The sequence below is a fragment of the Macaca thibetana genome, chromosome 17 (assembly GCF_024542745.1).
Source record: "Macaca thibetana thibetana isolate TM-01 chromosome 17, ASM2454274v1, whole genome shotgun sequence".
Taxonomy (NCBI): domain Eukaryota; kingdom Metazoa; phylum Chordata; class Mammalia; order Primates; family Cercopithecidae; genus Macaca; species Macaca thibetana.
The window spans coordinates 77794796-77812776 of NC_065594.1; the positions used below are offsets into that span (position 1 = coordinate 77794796).

A 17981-nucleotide genomic window follows, 5' to 3' on the forward strand; every position below is an offset into this window, starting at 1 on the left:
AAACCAAAATGAAATGAATAAAAAAAAAATACGTATCGTAAATTTTCTTTCAAGGAAAGAATTGTTTCAATGACAGCACTTTTGTTGTGAATCATATATAAAATATTATAATCTGTGCATTACAAAAATATTTACTTGTTTAATCACTCAGTGAGAACATTGCTTAGAGAGAGGTAGGCAGGTTATATGATGCCCATTTTATAGAAAAGAAAATGTACTCAAGAGGTCATGTGACTTCTCCCAAATCTTACCATGAGTTATCAAAGCAGAGATTAAGTTTCCTGACTCTCAGGCCTTTGCTGTGCCCACTTCATGCTGTGTTCACTGACTGTAAAACTTGTCTACCTCAGTCTGTCTCCAGCTTCTTTTCATAGCTGATTACAGTTTTGCCTTCCATGGTTCAGAAAACTGTTTTCATTTGTACATGTTCATGCTTTCTCAAAGGATGCCGACATTCATGACAGGACTTCAGACCTGGAAGGGGTCTTTGAGATCTAGTCCACCAGTCTCATTTTATAGGTGAAGAATCTGAGGCCCAGAATGGTTAAGAAGCTCCTGGAGAGGTAGAAAGGCAAATAACGGCATAACAATGAATCCTATAAGGAAAGGTTAAAGGCACTGAAATCACTTCCTCCAAATGGCTAATATACTAATGGCCTTTGAGTATTAGAAGATTTATGATTCAAGACGAGGAAGTGTTTACCCTTCTCTGTCTCCACCAAAAACAAAACAAGTGTTGATGAGAGTGAGCAAAAGAAAAATACCAAATATGGGAAAGAATTTTCTGGAAAGACACAGTGGCTCATGCCTGTAATCCCAGCACTTCGGGAGGCCAAGGTATTAGGATCACTTGAGTCCAGGGGTTCAAGACCACCTGGGCAACATAGGGAGACTGTTTCTACAAAAAAAATAAAATGTTAAAATTAGCCGGATATGGTGGCTCATACCTGCAGTCTCAGCTACTTGGGAGGCTGAGGTGGGGGGATCCCTCAAACCTGGGGGGTCAAGACTGCAGTAAGCAGTGATCACACCACTGCACTCCAGCCTGGGTGACAGAGCAAGATCCTGTCTCAAAAAAAAAAAAGAAAAAGAAAAAAGAAAAAAAAAGAATTTTCTGGCAACCAGGAAGAAACCTAGAGAGATTTCTTTTTCATTCTTTCTTTCTTCTTGAGATATAATTCACATACCATACAACTCACTCATTTAATAAGTACCCTTCTTGGTTTTTAGTATATTCATAGCTGTGTAACCATAAACATAATCCATTTTAGAACACTTTTATCCATTAAAAAAACCATACCCTTTAGCTATCATTCTCCTGCCCCACCCCCCGCACAGCTCCACTAGCCCTAAGCAACCATTAGTCAACTTTGTCTATAGATTTGCCTATTCTAGTTCATATAAATTATATCACATAATATGTAATCTTTTGTGACTGCCTTCTTTCCCTTAGTGTACTGTTTTTAAAGTTCATCCAATGTTGGAGCATATAGCAGTATTTCATGTTTCTTTTTATTGCTAAATAATATTCCATTGTATGCATATACCATATTTCATTTATCCATTCCTCAGCTGATGGACATTTGGGTTGTTCGCACTTTTTTTTTTTTTTTTTTTAAGAAACAGGGTCTCACTCTGTTGCCCGTGCTGGATTGCGGTGGTGCAATCATAGCTCACTGCAACCTTGACCTCCCACGTTCAAGTGATCCTCCCACCTCAGCCTCCCAAGTAGCTGGGACTACAAGTTCCCTTTTCTCTTGGGTATATGCCAAAGAGCAGAATTGCTGGGTCAAATGGAACTCTGTTTAACTTTTCAAGAAAATGCCAGATTGTTTTCCAAATCAGCACCACTTCACACTCCCACCAGCAGTGTAAGAGGATTTCGATTTCTCCACATACCCACCAACATTATTATTATGACTTTTTGATTATAGCCATTTTAGTTTGTATGAAGTGGTATCTCATTGTGGTTTCGATTTGCATTTCCCTGATGACTAATGTTGGGCATCTTTTTTTTTCCCCCCCTGAGACAGAGTCTCGCTCTGTCACCCAGGCTGGAGTGCAGTGGCATGATCTCAGCTCACTGCAACTTCCAACCTCCACATCCTAGGTTGAAGTGATTCTCCTGCCTCAACCTCCCATGTATGGGCATCTTTTTGTGGGCTTATTAGCTATTTGTATACCCTCTTGGAGAAACGTCTATTCAGATCTTTTGCCCGTGAAAAATTTCTTTTTAAAAGGTTAGGCCAGGTGCGGTGGCTCATGCCTATAATCCTAGCAATTTGGCAGGCTGAGGCAGGCAGATTACCTGAGGTCTGGAGTTTGAGACCAGTCTGACCAACATGGAGAAACCCCTTCTCTACTAAAAATACAAAATTAGCCAGGCGTGGTGGCACATGCCTGTAATCCCAGCTACTCGGGAGGCTGAGGCAGGCTGAGGCAGGAGAATCGCTTGAACCCGGGAGGCGGAGGTTGTGATAAGCTGAGATCGTGCCACTGCACTCCAGCCTGGGCAACTAGAGCAAAACTTCGTCTCAAAGAAAAAAACAAAAAGAAAGAAAGAAAAGAAAAAAGAAAAGAAAAGAAAAAAGAAAAATAAAAGGTTAAGTGCAGATTAGAGACTTATTCTCTGGGTTGCTTCATATCTAGTCTTCTCTTAACATAAATTATGTAAGTCCTAATTGTATCAATTAGAGTTCTTCTGGCCCTTTCTAGTTCAATGAATCTATAGTTGAAAAGAATTTTCATATCTGAAGTTTGATTTTTGTAGAGTACAAGCTGAAGACAAAATGCTACAAAATGTCCCCTCTCCCACAGAGATGAATTTTTGAGTAGAAGGTCTGTGGAGATGCATTTCGGGAAGATCCTTTGTTTGAGGAGCAAGTCCTGCAGAACAGACTCTCCATTTTAGTGCAAAAGCCGGCACAGATCGGGGCCAGTGGGCTAAGGGGCTTCATTTCCTCCGGCATTTTAGAATGATTGCCTGAAAAAAAATAAACCTCGCTTTTTTCTGAATTACAACATGATGAGCTGATTCATCTTCAGCCCCCACTGAAAGGGTGTAGCTGAATTGCTTCACCAAATGTATGATGTAGCATGAAAATATGCATCCCAAGAAAGGCAGTTCGGCAGGCTCTCCATATAAGAATGCTCAGCCTTGGTGGAAACGCCAACACTTGGCTTCCAGGCATTTCCCTTCCTCTCTAAATGAGCTGCTTCATTTATGTTGTGAACACTTTAATTTTTTTTTTTTTTTTTTTTTTTTTTTTTTTTTTTGAGACAAGGTTTCTCTCTCTATAGCCCAGGCTGGAGTGCAGTGGCACGATCTTGGTTTACTGCAACTTCCATCTCCCAGGTTCAAGTGATTCTCCTGCCACAGCTTCCTCAGTAGCTGGGATTACAGGTGCACACCACCACAGCAGGCTAATTTTTGAATTTTTACTCAAAACAGGGTTTCGTCATGTTGGCCAGGCTGGTCTCAAACTCCTGGCCTCAAGTGATCCGCCTGCCTTGACCTCCCTAAGTGCTGGAATTACAGGCGCAGGTGTGAGCTACCGCACCCAGCTAAATATATTTTTTCAGTTGGATTTTTTCTTTCTTTCTCTCTTTCTTTCTTTTTCCCGAGACATGGTCCCTCTCCAATGTCCAGGCTAGCATGCAGTGGAGTAATCACAGCTCACTGCAGCCTCAACCTCCTGGGCTCAAGCAATACTCCTACCTCAGCCTCCCAAGTAGCTGGGACTACAAGTTTGTGCCAGCAGGCCAGGCTAATTTTTTATTTTTTGTATGGGCAGGATCTTGCTATGTTGCCCAGGCTGATCTCAAACTCCTGGGCTCAGGCAATCCTCCCACCTTGGCATCCCAAAGTGCTAGTGAGTCATCGTGCCTGGCCCTAAGTTGTACTTTTAAAGCCTGCAGGTTCAACATTCAAAAAACAAAGACTAATGATGTTAAAAAATAAATAAGTATGTACCTGTTTGTATATGGGTAGATGTGGTGTTACGTTTAGGAGTTAGAGTAAAAAGTTATGACTACTTCAGGGGCAGCTGAAGGCACCACAGTTAATCACTTGAACACAATATTCACTGAATATTTTAAGAAATAAGGACAAACACTTTTCTTCGTTTCTCTTCCTTTTTTTTTTTTTTTTTTTTTTTTTTTTTTTGACAGAGTTGCCCTGTCACTCAGGCTGGAGTGCAATGGTGTTATCTCAGCTGTCTGCAACCTCCACCTCCTAAGTTCAAGCAATTCTCCTGCCTCAGCCTATCAAGTAGCTGGGATTACAGGTGCGCACCACGACACCCGGCTAATTATTTGTATCTTTAGTAGAGATAGGGTTTCACCATGTAGGCCAGGCTGGTCTTGAATTCCTGACCTCATGATCCAACCCCCCTCGGCCTCCCAAAGTGCTGGGATTATAGGCGTCAGCCACTGCACCTGGCCCCCTTTCTCTTATTTTAAACAAAAAACAATGTACATTATTATCCATCATTAACACAGATACCACTGCCCTTAATAGTATAACAGAATTAAAAGAAATGTCCTGGGCCCAGCCTGGTGGCTCATGCCTGTAATCCCAGCACTTCGGGAGGCCGAGGCGGGTGGACCACCTAAGGTCAGGAGTTCGAGACCAGCCTGATCAACATGGTGAAACCCTGTCTCTACTAAAAATACAAATATTAGCCAGGCATGGTGGCAGGTGCCTGTAATCCCAGCTACTGGGGAGGCTGAGGCAGAAGAATCACTTGAAACTGAGAGGTGGAGACTGTAGTGAGCCAAGATCATGCCACTGCACTCCAGCCTGGGCGACAGAGTAAGACTCTATCTCAAAAAAAAAAAAAAAAAAAAAAAGCAGAAGCAGAAGCAGAAGCAGGAAGGAAGGAAGGAAGGAAGGAAGGAAGGAAGGAAGGAAGGAAGGAAGGAGGGAAGGAAAGAAAGAAAGAAAGAAAGAAAGAAAGAAAGAAAGAAAGAAAGAAAGAAAGAGAGAGAGAGGGAGGGAGGGAGGGAGGGAGGAAGGGAAAGAAAGAAAGAAAGAGAGAGAGAAAGAAAGAAAGAAAGAAAGAAAGAAAGAAAGAAAGAAAGAAAGAAAGAAAAGGAAAGAAAGAAAAAGAAAGAAAGAAAGAAAGAAAGAAAGAAAGAAAGAAAGAAAGAAAGAAAGAAAAGAAAGAAAGAGAAAGAAAGATCCTAAAATAATGTTAACTGAAGGACAACATATCAACATATCTAAATGATCATCAGAGGGTGGACATTTTATAAAAGAAAAAAAAAAAAAAAGACCATGGGGTTTTCCAATTATCCAAGATTCTCACAGCCCATCTATACCTACATGAAGTAGAATGAATAAAAGGCAAATAAGGCCACTCGTGGTTTGGCTGTGTCCCCACCCAAATCCCATCTTGAGTTGTAACTCCCACAATTCCCATGTGTCATGGGAGGAACCTGGTAGGAGGTAATTGAATCATAGGGGCAGGTCTTTCCTGTGCTGTTCTCATGATAGTGAATTAGTCTCACGAGATCTGATGGTTTTAAGTTTCCTGGTTGGGTGCGGTGGCTCATGCCTGTAATCCCAGCACTTTGGGAGGCCGAAAGAGGGGTATCACGAAATCAGGAGTTCAAGACCAGCCTGGCTAACATGGTGAAACCCCATCTCTACTAAAAATACAAAAATTAGGCCAGGCACAGTGGCTCCCACCTGTAATCCCAGCACTTTGGGAGATCGAGGCAGGGGGATCACCAAATCAGGAGTTCGAGACCAGCCTGGCCAACGTGGTGAAACCCTGTCTCCACTAAAATACAAAAATTAGTCGAGCATGGTGGTGGGCACCTGTAATCCCAGCTACTTGGGAGGCTGAGGCAGGAGAATTTCTTGAACCCGGAAGGCAGAGGTTGCAATGAGCCGAGATCACGCCACTGCACTCTAGCCTGGGCAACAGAGTGAGAATCTGTTTCAAAAAAACAAACTAAATGTACAAAGCTAGGGCATTGAGAACCATGAGAATACAGGGCAAAATTGATGTTAATCTGTGATATAATAATTAAATTACATCCCATAAATATCTACAATTTTTTATTGTTTATTTTTTGAGACAAGGTCTCACTCTGTTGCCCAGGCTAGAGTGCAGTGGTGCAATCACAGCTCACTGCAACTTCAACCTCCCCAGGTTCAGATGATCCTCCCACCTCTGCCTCCTGAGCAGCTGGGACTACAGGTGTGCACCACCACACCCATCTAATATTTGCATTTTTCATAGAAATGGGGTTTTGCCATGTTGCCAACACTGGTCTTGAACTCCTGAGCTCAATGATCCCCCCACCTCGGCCTCCCAAAGTGCTGGGATTACAGGCATGAGCCACCCCGCCCAGCCAATATTTGTAATTATTACATGTCCACTAAAATAAAAGAAAAAGTAATTGAATTACAAACCCAGTTGACATAAATTTATGTAATACGGAATTTCCTGTTGTTTCCATACAAATTTATCTTTGTCTATTTGAGAGATCAATTTCTCTTTTCAGTATTGAGTAGTGAATAGAATCAAAATCTATAGGTAAAGAAGCTACTCAGACAGTTTCAAAACGGAATTTGATGACACATTTGTACCCAATCGGAGTGGCCCCCAGCAACATGGGTTTTAAGTTCTCAAAGGCCTATAGATAGCTCCCTTTCCTTTTCACATCTTCGGGAGCTTGGGCTAGCCTGTAACGTCAAAATGTCTGTGCAGTGTGGGCCCGTGAAGCTGGCAGGGTGGGCAGTAGAAATGCCCACCAGCGGGAGCCAGCTGACCTCCTGCGGGTCACAATAGCAGCCAGGTGTCTCCATGGTGACGTCTCTGAGCCAGGAGGTCAGAACTATGGGACTGATGACATCCCACAACTGGAGCAGCCATAGTGCCGGGAACAGCTCTGACCGCAGTAAGTTATCCCAAAACCTCACATCCAGATGAAACCATTTAAGAATTTCATCTGCACCAAGGAACAAATTAGCATGGTACTGGAGGGAAAGGCTTTCCCTGTGAGATCCAGGAGGTCCCTTTAGTTCATCTCCTGGAGTCACCACAATCATACCCAAGAGGAAGGAAAGGTCAGAGACAATGATTTGGAGAACATTCTACACAAAAACCAAGTATGAAACAATGACGGTTTTATGACGGCTTATTGTTCTTTGGTTCATGCCTTACATGAGCTGGGGACTCACTCCAAAACCTTAAGGAGGCATCACTTGGTTAGAGTTGCCCGAAAGAATGTTGGTTATTATCCTAAAGGTCTGTGTGACCATCCTGAAACAGTCAGAAATGAGTTTTTATTTCACTTAGGTGGTTCCGGGGAGAAGCCTTTCCGGGACCCATGTGTAGGCCCAGCTGTTTTCCCTGATCGGGATCCTTGTGGTACTCAAGTGAGTCTAGAATTATCAGATTTTATTCTGTCTCTGTTCACTGTGAATTCTATTCTTTATTTCCTTTCAAACAAAAAAGTTCCTATTTTCTCCTATAATTACGATATTTGTTTCTTGATCATTTTACCTTCTATTCACCAATTAATTGAAATCCAACCCATCAGGATTATCTACCCTGCTTTCCTATGGGGAAAAAAAAGTGCTTACAAGCAGTCTGGTTTTTACTGCCTTTAATTTCTCAAATCTCAAGATGTTCTGTTTAAAATCTTCAGAGTCCCTATTTTGTCTTCTGTACATTAAGGTTGTATTCCCTCAGAGGCTGAGTATATTTTATCTTAGTTTTCAGAGATCACTAAAGTCAAGTAAACAAAGGAAAACAGAATTCATTTTCATTATGGGAAAACAAAATCAATCCCTAAGTAGTCCAAAGACTACTTACTTAAGGAACCACCTGCTTAACTTCTCCTAGAACTTAATCCTCTAACTAGGGGTAAAAACAGCTCAATGTCATCTTATAAAGTATTAGATACCAGGGACTTGTCAAATGGGAACGCCTTTATTATAGAATGTTCAATTTAGACCTTCCTAAACAGCTTTGCTTTCCTCTGTCATTTGTCTGTGATGGAACCTCAAAGACACTAACTAGTATGTGAGACAGATTTGTACTGGAGCATTCTGTTAGTTTTCCAGTAGAGTGAAAATTCTGGAATGCAGTTATAAACCTCCAAATGAAAAATACCGGCCATGCACAGTGGCTCACACCTATAATCCCAGCACTTTGGGAGGCTGAGGTGGGAGGATCACTTGAGCCTAGGAGTTTGAGGTCAGCCTAGGCAACATAGTGAGACAAAATATAGAAAAAATTAGCCAGTCATGGTGGAATGCATCTGTAGTCCCAGGGACTCAGGAGGCTGAGGTGAGAAGATTCCTTGAGCTGGGGAGGTCAAGACTGCAGTGAGCCATGACTGCCACTGCACTCCAGCCTGGGTGACAGAGTGGGACCCTATCTCAAAAAAAATAAATAAAAGAAGAAGAAAAAGAAAAATACCTAAGTGGCCAAATACCTTACCAAATTCACACATGCTACTCTACAGGAAATATCCTCAGCTGTCTTCTCTGTGCCAGGTTCATATGCTCTTGTGCCTAGTTCATACGTGCTTGGTCATCTGCCTTCCAAAGCACACAGCAAACCAGATGATAAGAGCAGCTGACAAGTGGAGACAGCTGTCATTTTATGTTGGCAACTACAATAAACGACACTATCTGATGGAGAAAATGAGCAGGGAAAACACTTCCAAAACACAGGCAGAAATATAAGAGTTGAAATTCCAGAGTTCCAGAACAATTTCACTTCAGGGCAAGCAAGCCTAAATGTCCTCTGTATCCACCACTCTCCTACAACCCAGTGACATAACCGACTTGATGGTCCTTAGACGCTGGAGCTGGGAGGGTCCCCTAGGGAGGTGTCCAACTCTCCCAATTTACGGATGAGGAAATTTACAGATGAGGCTTTGGGAAGCATGGAGAACCCAGTTCAGAATCACAGCTAGTTAAGGGGGAAGCTGCAACTACAGCCAGGATCCCCTGACCCCAAGGGCCAACTTCTATCCTATATGCCCCGCTCTGGAAAGGTGAAAAATAATTCAGTGTTTCAAAAGGTTTCAAAAGGCCAGGAAGGAATGAATACATGTTTAAAGAGTTTTCTTGACAAAACGGTTGAAGGATCATTGGTTACATATGAGAATTAAATAAGATAAAGCATAGAAGGTTATCACTCAAACACAGAAAGAAATCAAAATGTTGTGTTATTATTATAACTTAGAAATCTGACATATAAAAAAGTACTTTTTTACAGAAGTCATAAGAAAGTAGGTTGAGCATTTTTATTTTTAATACTAATCTTTTAAATACCTTTGCTCTGCCAGAAAATTAATTTTCATAAAGCAATACATTGTTAGCTCTCACCCTCAGGAAGATCTTCCCTGAGCACCCTATTTTAACAGTACCCCATCACTTCTAGCTCTTTACTTTGATTTCATATGTTTTATAACCTATTACCATATGAAACTAAAGATATGTACAGAATCTTTTCTCTAAAGTTTCTCCTAAAGTTCGCAGCTGAAATGTATGATTTTCTTCTGGTTTTTAAATAGTCCTCTTATTAGAAAAGATTTAGCCCTTATCCTCAATCTCACAGCCAGTAAATAGTCAATTCACACAAGCCAAGTGATTGGTGGAATAGGAGTCTGCAAACTGACTCCAACCAGCTTGAATAATAACATCATAACATGATGGGATTCCTTTATAGTGGCAGTGTCCAGGTCCAAATACCAAAATTCCTATTTTAAGCTATATTAAGATTTTCTAAATATAGCTATGTTTGAAGAGAAAATGCTGGGTCTATGGATAGCTGAAGCCATGTAAAACAAGCATTCTTATCACACGGGTCCAATATCACTGATTTTACATGGCAGATAGACTTTAAAACGCATTCCTACTTTTCCCACTCACTCCCACATTCTTTAAAAGGGTAGGGTTTATTATCCCTCTGAATAATCAAATGAAAACTTAAGTGTATAAACAAAACTAGACAAATCTTTAGATTAAGATGGGAAGAAGATGGTCTTTTGACCTCTTAATATTAGTTTGATCTAACATCTTTTTTTTTTTTTTTTTTTTTGAGATGGCATCTCATTCTGTTGCCCAGGCTGGAGTGCAGTGGCGTGATCTCAGCTCATTGCAGCCTCCACCTCCCCAGTTCAAGCAATTCCCCCACCTCAGCCTCCTGAGTAGCTGAGACTATAGGCCTGCACCACCACACCTGGCTAATTTTGTTTATATTTTTAGTAGAGACAGGGTTTCACTATGTTGGCCAGGCTGGTCTCGAACTCCTGACCTCAGGTGATATCCACCTACCTCCCAAAGTCCTGGGATTACAGGCATGAGCCACCACACTCAGCCTGATCTAAGTTCTTTAAATGATCATTCCATATTGTTAAACAATGTTTCTCAGTGAGAGGTGGAGAATTACATTAGCTGGCAGGAGGCCTGAATGGTTGAAGACAATTTACAGAAAACTAGTTATTTCCTTGGCACAAAGTAAATCCTACTACTCCTGAAGTATAGGAAAAAATAAAAATAAAAACAATAAAAATAAACAATTCTTTGATCAAATAATTTTTTGAATTGACTAGTTTTGATCATTAGTGCCTACTCGTTCAGCCCACTATCCTTACATGCATTAGTGGATTCCTTCTCTTTTTTATATCTGAAGATTCCAGAAGTAGATCAGTGGATTCCTTAAATGTTAAAGAAACCCTGTCTTCTGTAATCCCAGCTACTCTAGAGGCTGAGACAGGAGAATCGCTTGAACCCAGGAGGTAGAGATTGCAGTGAGCCGAGATCGTGCCACTGCCCTCCAGCCTGGGTGACAGAGTGAGACAGGATGAGACTCTGTCTCAGAAAAAAAAAGTAAAGAAAGAAATCCTTGCGATCAGAGCGAAAAGAGAATTAGAACTTAAAGTGACTAATGTTAAATATGCTATTATATTTGGACTAGATATAAACTAGAAACCGCCATGGCCTGGCCTCAGGTGGAGTCGTCTTGCGGCTGATTGCTTGGCTCTCTTTTCTCTTTCCAACCTGATGTTGTCCACTTCCACAACTTTAAATGCCATGAAAGTGATGGCTTGCCATTTCCAGCCTTGCCCTCTTCCTGGGTTCCATTGTCCCTCTATCCTCAGCCACATGGGTTTCCTGGGTACCACAAAAGTGCCACGAAGGAAACCCAGCTCTTCTCTCCAGACCTTACCCCAAACACCTCTTTCTCAGCTTAATGGCATCACAAGTTGCTCAGTCACAAAACCTGGGCATTCTTGATCTCTCCCGACCTCACCCCCACCGCTGGGGGGACTCACCATGAAACTCCAGAAGCTTCAGTGTCGGGGCCTCTCCCTTGCTCAGGACCCTCTATCTCATTTTTGTGTTATCTCATTGCAGGGTCTTCTATCTCACTTTGTGTTCAGTTTTTAATTTTTCTTATAGAAGGCCCTCAAACTGTATGATTAGGCCTCACAAACCTTGGATCGGCCTCTGCACCCTCTGTCCAGCTCTATTTCCAAAAGAAAGCTATCTCAAAAAAAAAGGGGTCCAAGCCACATGCCACCCCATCCCACCCCACCCCATACTGCAGCCAAGATGATCTTTGAAATTTGAAAGGTTTTCAGGTCAGATCTCTTTCTTAACCCTCCACTGGATTCCCCTTTCCCCTAGAACAAGTCACACTACAAGAGGCAGGACACAGTGGCTCATGCCTGTAACCCCAGCACTTTGGGAGGCTGGGCGGACAGATCACCTGAGGTCAGGAGTTCAAGACCAGCCTGGCCAACATGGTGAAACCCATCTCTACTAAAAATACAAAAATTCGCCAGGCGAGGTGGCGGGCGCCTGTAATCCCAGCTACTCGGGAGGCTGAGGCAGGAGAATTGCTTGAACTTAGGAGGCAGAGGTTGAAGTGAGCCAAGATCATGCCACTGCACTCCAGCCTGGGTGACACAGCAAGACTCTGTCTCAAAAAAAAAAAAGAGAGAGAGAGAACAAGTCACACTACAGAACCATCACAATGCCCTAGTAGCAGAACACACTGCTGAACTATCAGAGTGCCCTGGGTGATCTGGCCTCTGCTGGCCTCCCAACCCTCTTAGCTTTAGCTATCCCCTTCTTTCCCTCCTGGAATACCCCAATTTGTTTTTGCCTCTGTCCTTCGTATTGTCACCTCTGCTTGAGAGAGCCTCCTCCATTTCTTCACTTGCCTCATCTTTCATTGTCACCTCCTCTCAAAAGACTGTCCCAGCCGGGCACGGTGGCTCATGCCTATAATCCCAGCACTCTGGGAGCCTAAGGTGGGTAGATCATGAATCAGGAGTTCAAGGCCAGCCTGGCCAACATGGTGAAACCCCGTCTCTATTAAAATACAAAAAAAAAATAAAAATAAAAAAATAATTAACCAGGCGTGGTGGTGCGTACCTGTAGTCCCAGCTACTCAGGAGGCTGAGACAGAAGAATCGCTTGAACCCGAGAGGCGGAGGTTGCAGTGAGCCTAGATAGCACCACTGCACTCCAGCCTGGGCGACAGAGCAAGACTCTGTCTCAAAGAAAAAAAAAAAAAAAGACTGTGTCCCTAGGGTATGACCCCACCCCCAATCCAGCCATTTGTGATTCCATTATCTTCTTTTTTCACCTATAACTATACGTAAGTATCTTATCAGTTTACTTGTTTATTATCTGAATTCTTTCAAAAGAGCTAAGCTCCCTGAAGGTGGGAACCCTGTCTGCATGCTCCCCCTGGAATCCCCACAGCCTAGCAGCACCTCCCACAGAGGGGGTGCCTAATATTTTTCTAAACAAATGAATGAAGGAAACGTTCATTAAACAAATACTACTGCAGTTAAGTGTGGCATCAAGCAGTACTACACATAGGGTGGGTGGAATTGAAGCCTATGAACCATTATAAGGTCCTTTTCATTTGTTCCTCATTAACTGTGGATGACTAAAAATTCATCCTGCCAATAGCTGCAACTATGAGATGCGGATCAGTGTCACAATTCAGACTCCATTATGTACGTCCTCATAATGCAGGAGGTGAAATGTGTATGTCATGTGTCCAAATTGTAAGATACTTGCTATAAGTAGCAAAAAGATAGGAAAGAAAGTCTACAGGCCAAATCATATCTGAATCTCCCCATTCTCCCTCTCCACAAACAGTTTTAGGAATTCTCCGAGGTTTGAAGGTTATGAATGGTTATCCAGGGATTCAGAACTGAGGTAAAAATACTGTGAAAGATAGGGGGAAAAAATCAGTAATTGAGGTCTAAATCAATATCCCTCAGCTCTCCAAAGAAATCTATTTTTAATATAATAGCTTTATTGAGATACTCATATACCATAAAGTTCAAACTTTTACTTTATTTTAATTTTTATTTATTTATTTATTTATTTTTGAGATGACGTTTCACTCTTGTTACCCAGGCTGGAGTGCAGTGGTGTGATCTCGGCTCACTACAACCTCTGCCTCCTGGGTTCATGCAACTCTCCTGCCTCAGCCTCCTGGGTAGCTGGGATTACAGTCGCCCACCACTACGCCCAGCTGATTTTTGTACTTTTAGTAGAAACAGCGTTTCCCCATGTTGGCTAGGCTGGTCTCAAACTCCTGACCTCAGGTGATCCACCCGCCTCAGTCTCCCAAAGTGCTGGGATTACAGGCATGAGCCACCGCACCCAGCCTAAAGTTCAACCTTTTAAACTGTACAATGGAGTGTTTAGTATATTCAGTGGGTTGCGCATTCATCACTATCACTCTTTCCTCACCCTAAAAGAAAACCCCATACCTACTTGCACTCACTGATTCCCTACCCACCCCATGCCCAGGCACATGGCAAGCACCAATCAACTGTCTATGGATGTGCTGATGCTGGACATTTGGTCCCATAAGTGGGACCAAAAAAATGTGTGGTCTTTGTGTCTGACTTCTTTCAGGCAATCTAGTGATTTTAAGGTTCACCCATGTTGTTACATGTATCGTTACTTTATTCTTTTATTGCTAAGTAGTATTTCCTTGTACAGTTAGACCACATTTTGTTTATCCATTTACCAGTGGATGGACAGTTGAATGGTTTCCACTTTTTGGCTATCGTGAATAATGTTGCCATGAACATGCATGTACAAGCTTTTATGTGGACATATGTTTTCTTTTCTCTTGCATGTATATGTAGGAATGAAATTACTGAGTCAAACAGTAACTCAGGCTGGAGTGCAAATGGTGCGATCTCGGCTCACTGCAACCTCCACCTCCCAGGGTCAAGTGATTCAAAAGGCCTTAGCCTCTCGAGTAGCTGGAATTATAGGCATGCGCCACCACACCCAGCTAATTCAGACTGTTTTCCAAATTGGCTGTGCCATTTTATGTTCCTATCAGCAAAGTATGAGCATTTGAATTTCTCCACATTCTTGTCAACACTTGCTATTGCCTTTTTTATTAAAGCCATTCTATTGGGTATGAAGTGGTATCTTACATTGTGGTTTTGATTTGCATTTCCCTAATGATGAACGATGTTGCACATCTTTTCATGTGCTTATTGGCTATTTGTATATTTTCTCTGGAGAAATGTCTATTCAAATGTTTCACCCATTTTTTACTTGGGTTGTCTTTTTTCTATTGAGTGTAGGGTTTTTTATATATTTTCGATATAAGTCCCTTATAAGATATATGATTTGTGGCCAGGCGCAGTGGCTCACGCCTGTAATCCCAGCACTTTGGGAGACCAAAGTGAGTGTGGATCACTGGAGGTCAGGAGTTCAAGACCAGCCTGGCCAACATGGCGAAAGTCTGTCTCTACTAAAAATACAAAAATTAAATGGGCATGGTGGCACACACCTGTAATCCCAGCTAATCTGGAGGCTGAGGCAGGAGAATCGCTTGAACCTGGGAGGTGGAGGCTGCAGTGAGCTGAGATTACGCCACTGCATTCCAGCCTGGGTGACAGAGTGAGACTTTGTCTCAAACAATATATATTATTTGCATATATTTTCTCTCATTCTGTGGGTTGTCTTTTCACTTTCTTGATGGTGTCCTTAAAAGCACAAAGGTTTTAATTTTGTGAAGTTCAATGTATCTATTTTTCTCTTCAGCCTTTTGTGATTTTGCTGTCATAGCTAAAAAATGATTGCCTACCCCAAAGCAATGAAGATTTAGTCCTATATTTCCTTGTAAGAATTGTATAGTTTTAGCTCTTACATTTAGTCTTTGATCCATTGTGAAGTTTTTATGACGTGAAGTATGGGTCCAGCTTCATTTTAATGCATGTGGATATTAAGTTGTACCGGCAACAATCTTTCCACAGTGAACAGTCATGACTCCTATATTAGCCAGGGTCCTCAAGAGAAAATGAACCAATAAGAAATAGATAGGCTGGGCACAGTGGCTCACACCTGCAATCCCAACACTTTGGGAGGCCCAGGCAGGCAGATCACTTGAGATCAGGAGTTCGAGACCAGCCTGGCCAACATGGTGAAACCCCTGTCTCTTTTAAAAATACAAAAAATTAGCTGGGTATGGTGAGGCACATCTGTAGCCCCAGCTACTCAGGAGGCTAAGGCACAAGAATCACTTGAGCCTGGGAGGCAGAGGTTGCAGTGAGCCAAGATTGCACCACTGCACTCCAGCCTGGGTAACAGAGTGAAACTGTCTCAAAAAAAAAAAAAAAAAAAAAAAAAAAAAAAAAAGGTAGATAGATGGACATTTATTTTAAGGACTCTGCTACATAATTATGAGAGATGGCAAGTTCAAACCCTGCAGGGCAGGCTAGCAGGCTGGAAATTCAGGTATGAGTTGATGTTTCAGTCTTGAGTTTGAAATCTGAAGGGCAAGCCAGCAGGTAGAGATTCGGTCAGGGTTTCTGTGCTGTGGTCTTGTAGCAGAAGGTGTTTCTTCCCCCAGAAACCTCCATCTTTGCTATTAAGGCCTTCAACTGATTAGATGAAGCCCACCCACCTTGTGGAGGGTAATTAGCTTTAGTTAAAGTCAACTGATTATAAATGTTAAATTGTATCCACAGATACTTTTCCAGCAACATCTAGACTGCTGTTTGACCAAACAACTGGGCTCCAACAGCCTAGCCAAGCTGAAACATAAAATTAACCATCACAGTACCCTTGTCAAAAATCAATCTGACAACACATGTAAGGTTTATTTCTGGAGTCACTATTCAATTCCATTGATCTATATGTCTATCCTTATGCCAGTAACACAGTGTAATTATTATAGCTTTTTTTTTTTTTTGAGACGGAGTCTAGCTCTGTCGCCAGGCTGGAGTGCAGTGATGGAATCTCAGCTCACTGCAACCTCCACTTCCCGGGTTCAAGCAATTCCCCTACCTCAGCCTCCCAAGTAGCTGGGACTACAGGCACGCACCACCACACCCAGATAATTTTGTGTACTTTAGTAGAGATGGGGTTTCACCATGTTGGCCAGGATGGTCTCGATCTCCTGACCTCATGATCTGCCCACCTCGGCCCCTCAAAGTGCTGGGATTATAGGTGTGAGCCACTGCACCTGGCCATTATTATAGCTCTATAGTAAGCCTTGAATTCAGCAACTCTTAATCCTTCAAATTCTGTTTTTTTCAACTGCTTTGGCTACTCAGACTCTCTTGCAACTCTAGATGAATTTTTAAAATCAGTTTGTCCAATTGACACTCCCAACAACAGTGTAAAAGCATTCCTATTTCCCCACAGCCTCGCCAGCATCTGTTGTTTCCTGACTTTTTAATGATCGCCATTCTATCTGGCATGAGATGGTATCTCACTGTGGTTTTGATTTGCATTTCTCTAATGACCAGTGACGATGAGCTTTTTTTCATGTTTGTTGGCCACATAAATGTCTTCTTTTGAGAAGCATCTGTTCATATCTTTTGCCCACTTTTTCATGGGGTTGCTTTTTTCTTGTAAATTTGTTTAAGTTCTTTGTAGATTCTGTGTATTAGCCCTTTGTCAGGTGGATAGATTGCAAAAATTTTCTCCCATTCTGTAGGCTGCCTGTTCACTCTGAGGATAGTTTCTTTTCTGTGCAGAAGCTCTTTAGTTTAATTAGATCCTATTTGTCAATTTTGGCTTTTGTTGCAATTGCTTTTGGTGTTTTAGTCATGAAGTCTTTGCCCATGCCTATGTCCTAAATTATATTGCCTAGGTTTTCTTCTAGGGTTTTCATGGTTTTAGGTTTTAGGTTTTAAAATCTTGAGTTAATTTTTGTATAAGGTGTAAGGAATGGGTCCAGTTTCTGTTTTCTGCATATGACTAGCCAGTTTTCCCAGCACCATTTCTTAAATAGGGACAGTGTGGTGATTCCTCAAGGATTTAGAACCACAAATACCATTTGACCCAGCAATCCCATTACTGAGTATATACCCAAAGGATTATAAATCATTCTACTATAAACACACATGCACACGTATGTTTACTGCAGCACTATTTACAATCGCAAAGACTTGGAACCAACCCAAATGTCCATCAATGATAGACTGGATAAAGAAAATGTGGCATATATATACCATGGAATACTATGCAGCCATAAAAAAGAATGAGTTCATGTCCTTTACAGGGACATGGATGAAGCTGGAAGCCATCATTCTCAGTAAACTAACATAGGAACAGAAAACCAAACACCACAGGTTCTCACTCCTAAGTGGGAACTGAACAATGAGAACACATGGACACAGGAGGGGAACATCACACACCAGGGCCTGTCAGGGGATGGGGGACAAAGGGAGGGAGAGCATTAGGACAAATACCTAATGCATATGGGGCTTAAAACCTAGATGATGGGTTGATGGATGCAGCAAACCACCATGGCACATGTATACCTTTGTAACAAACCTGCACATTCTGCACATGTATCTCAGAACTGAAAGTCAAATTAAAAAAAAAAAAAAAATCAGCTTGTCCATATCTGAAAAACACAGGCAGTTGAAATTTAAATTGGGATTACCTTGAATCTATAGATCAAGGAATGGGGGTATCACCATGTTAATAATAA

General features: G+C 42.0%; 1 protein-coding gene and 1 long non-coding RNA gene across 3 annotated transcripts in view; one reads left to right on the forward strand and one right to left on the reverse strand.

Moving 5' to 3' along the window:
* The window catches only part of LOC126940230 (uncharacterized), a 91992-nt gene that overhangs the window by 62163 nt on the left and 11848 nt on the right, over positions 1–17981 (reverse strand). The gene's annotated exons all lie outside the window — the stretch shown is intronic.
* IPO5 (importin 5) overlaps positions 6851–17981 on the forward strand; it is a 68704-nt gene continuing 57573 nt past the window's right edge. The window contains exons 1-2 of one of the 2 annotated variants that reach the window (XM_050765962.1): positions 6851–6912; positions 7314–7393. The gene's annotated coding sequence lies outside the window, so the exon portion shown is untranslated. The remainder of the gene's footprint in view (positions 6913–7313; positions 7394–17981) is intronic. The other variant, XM_050765963.1, reaches the window with a different exon arrangement.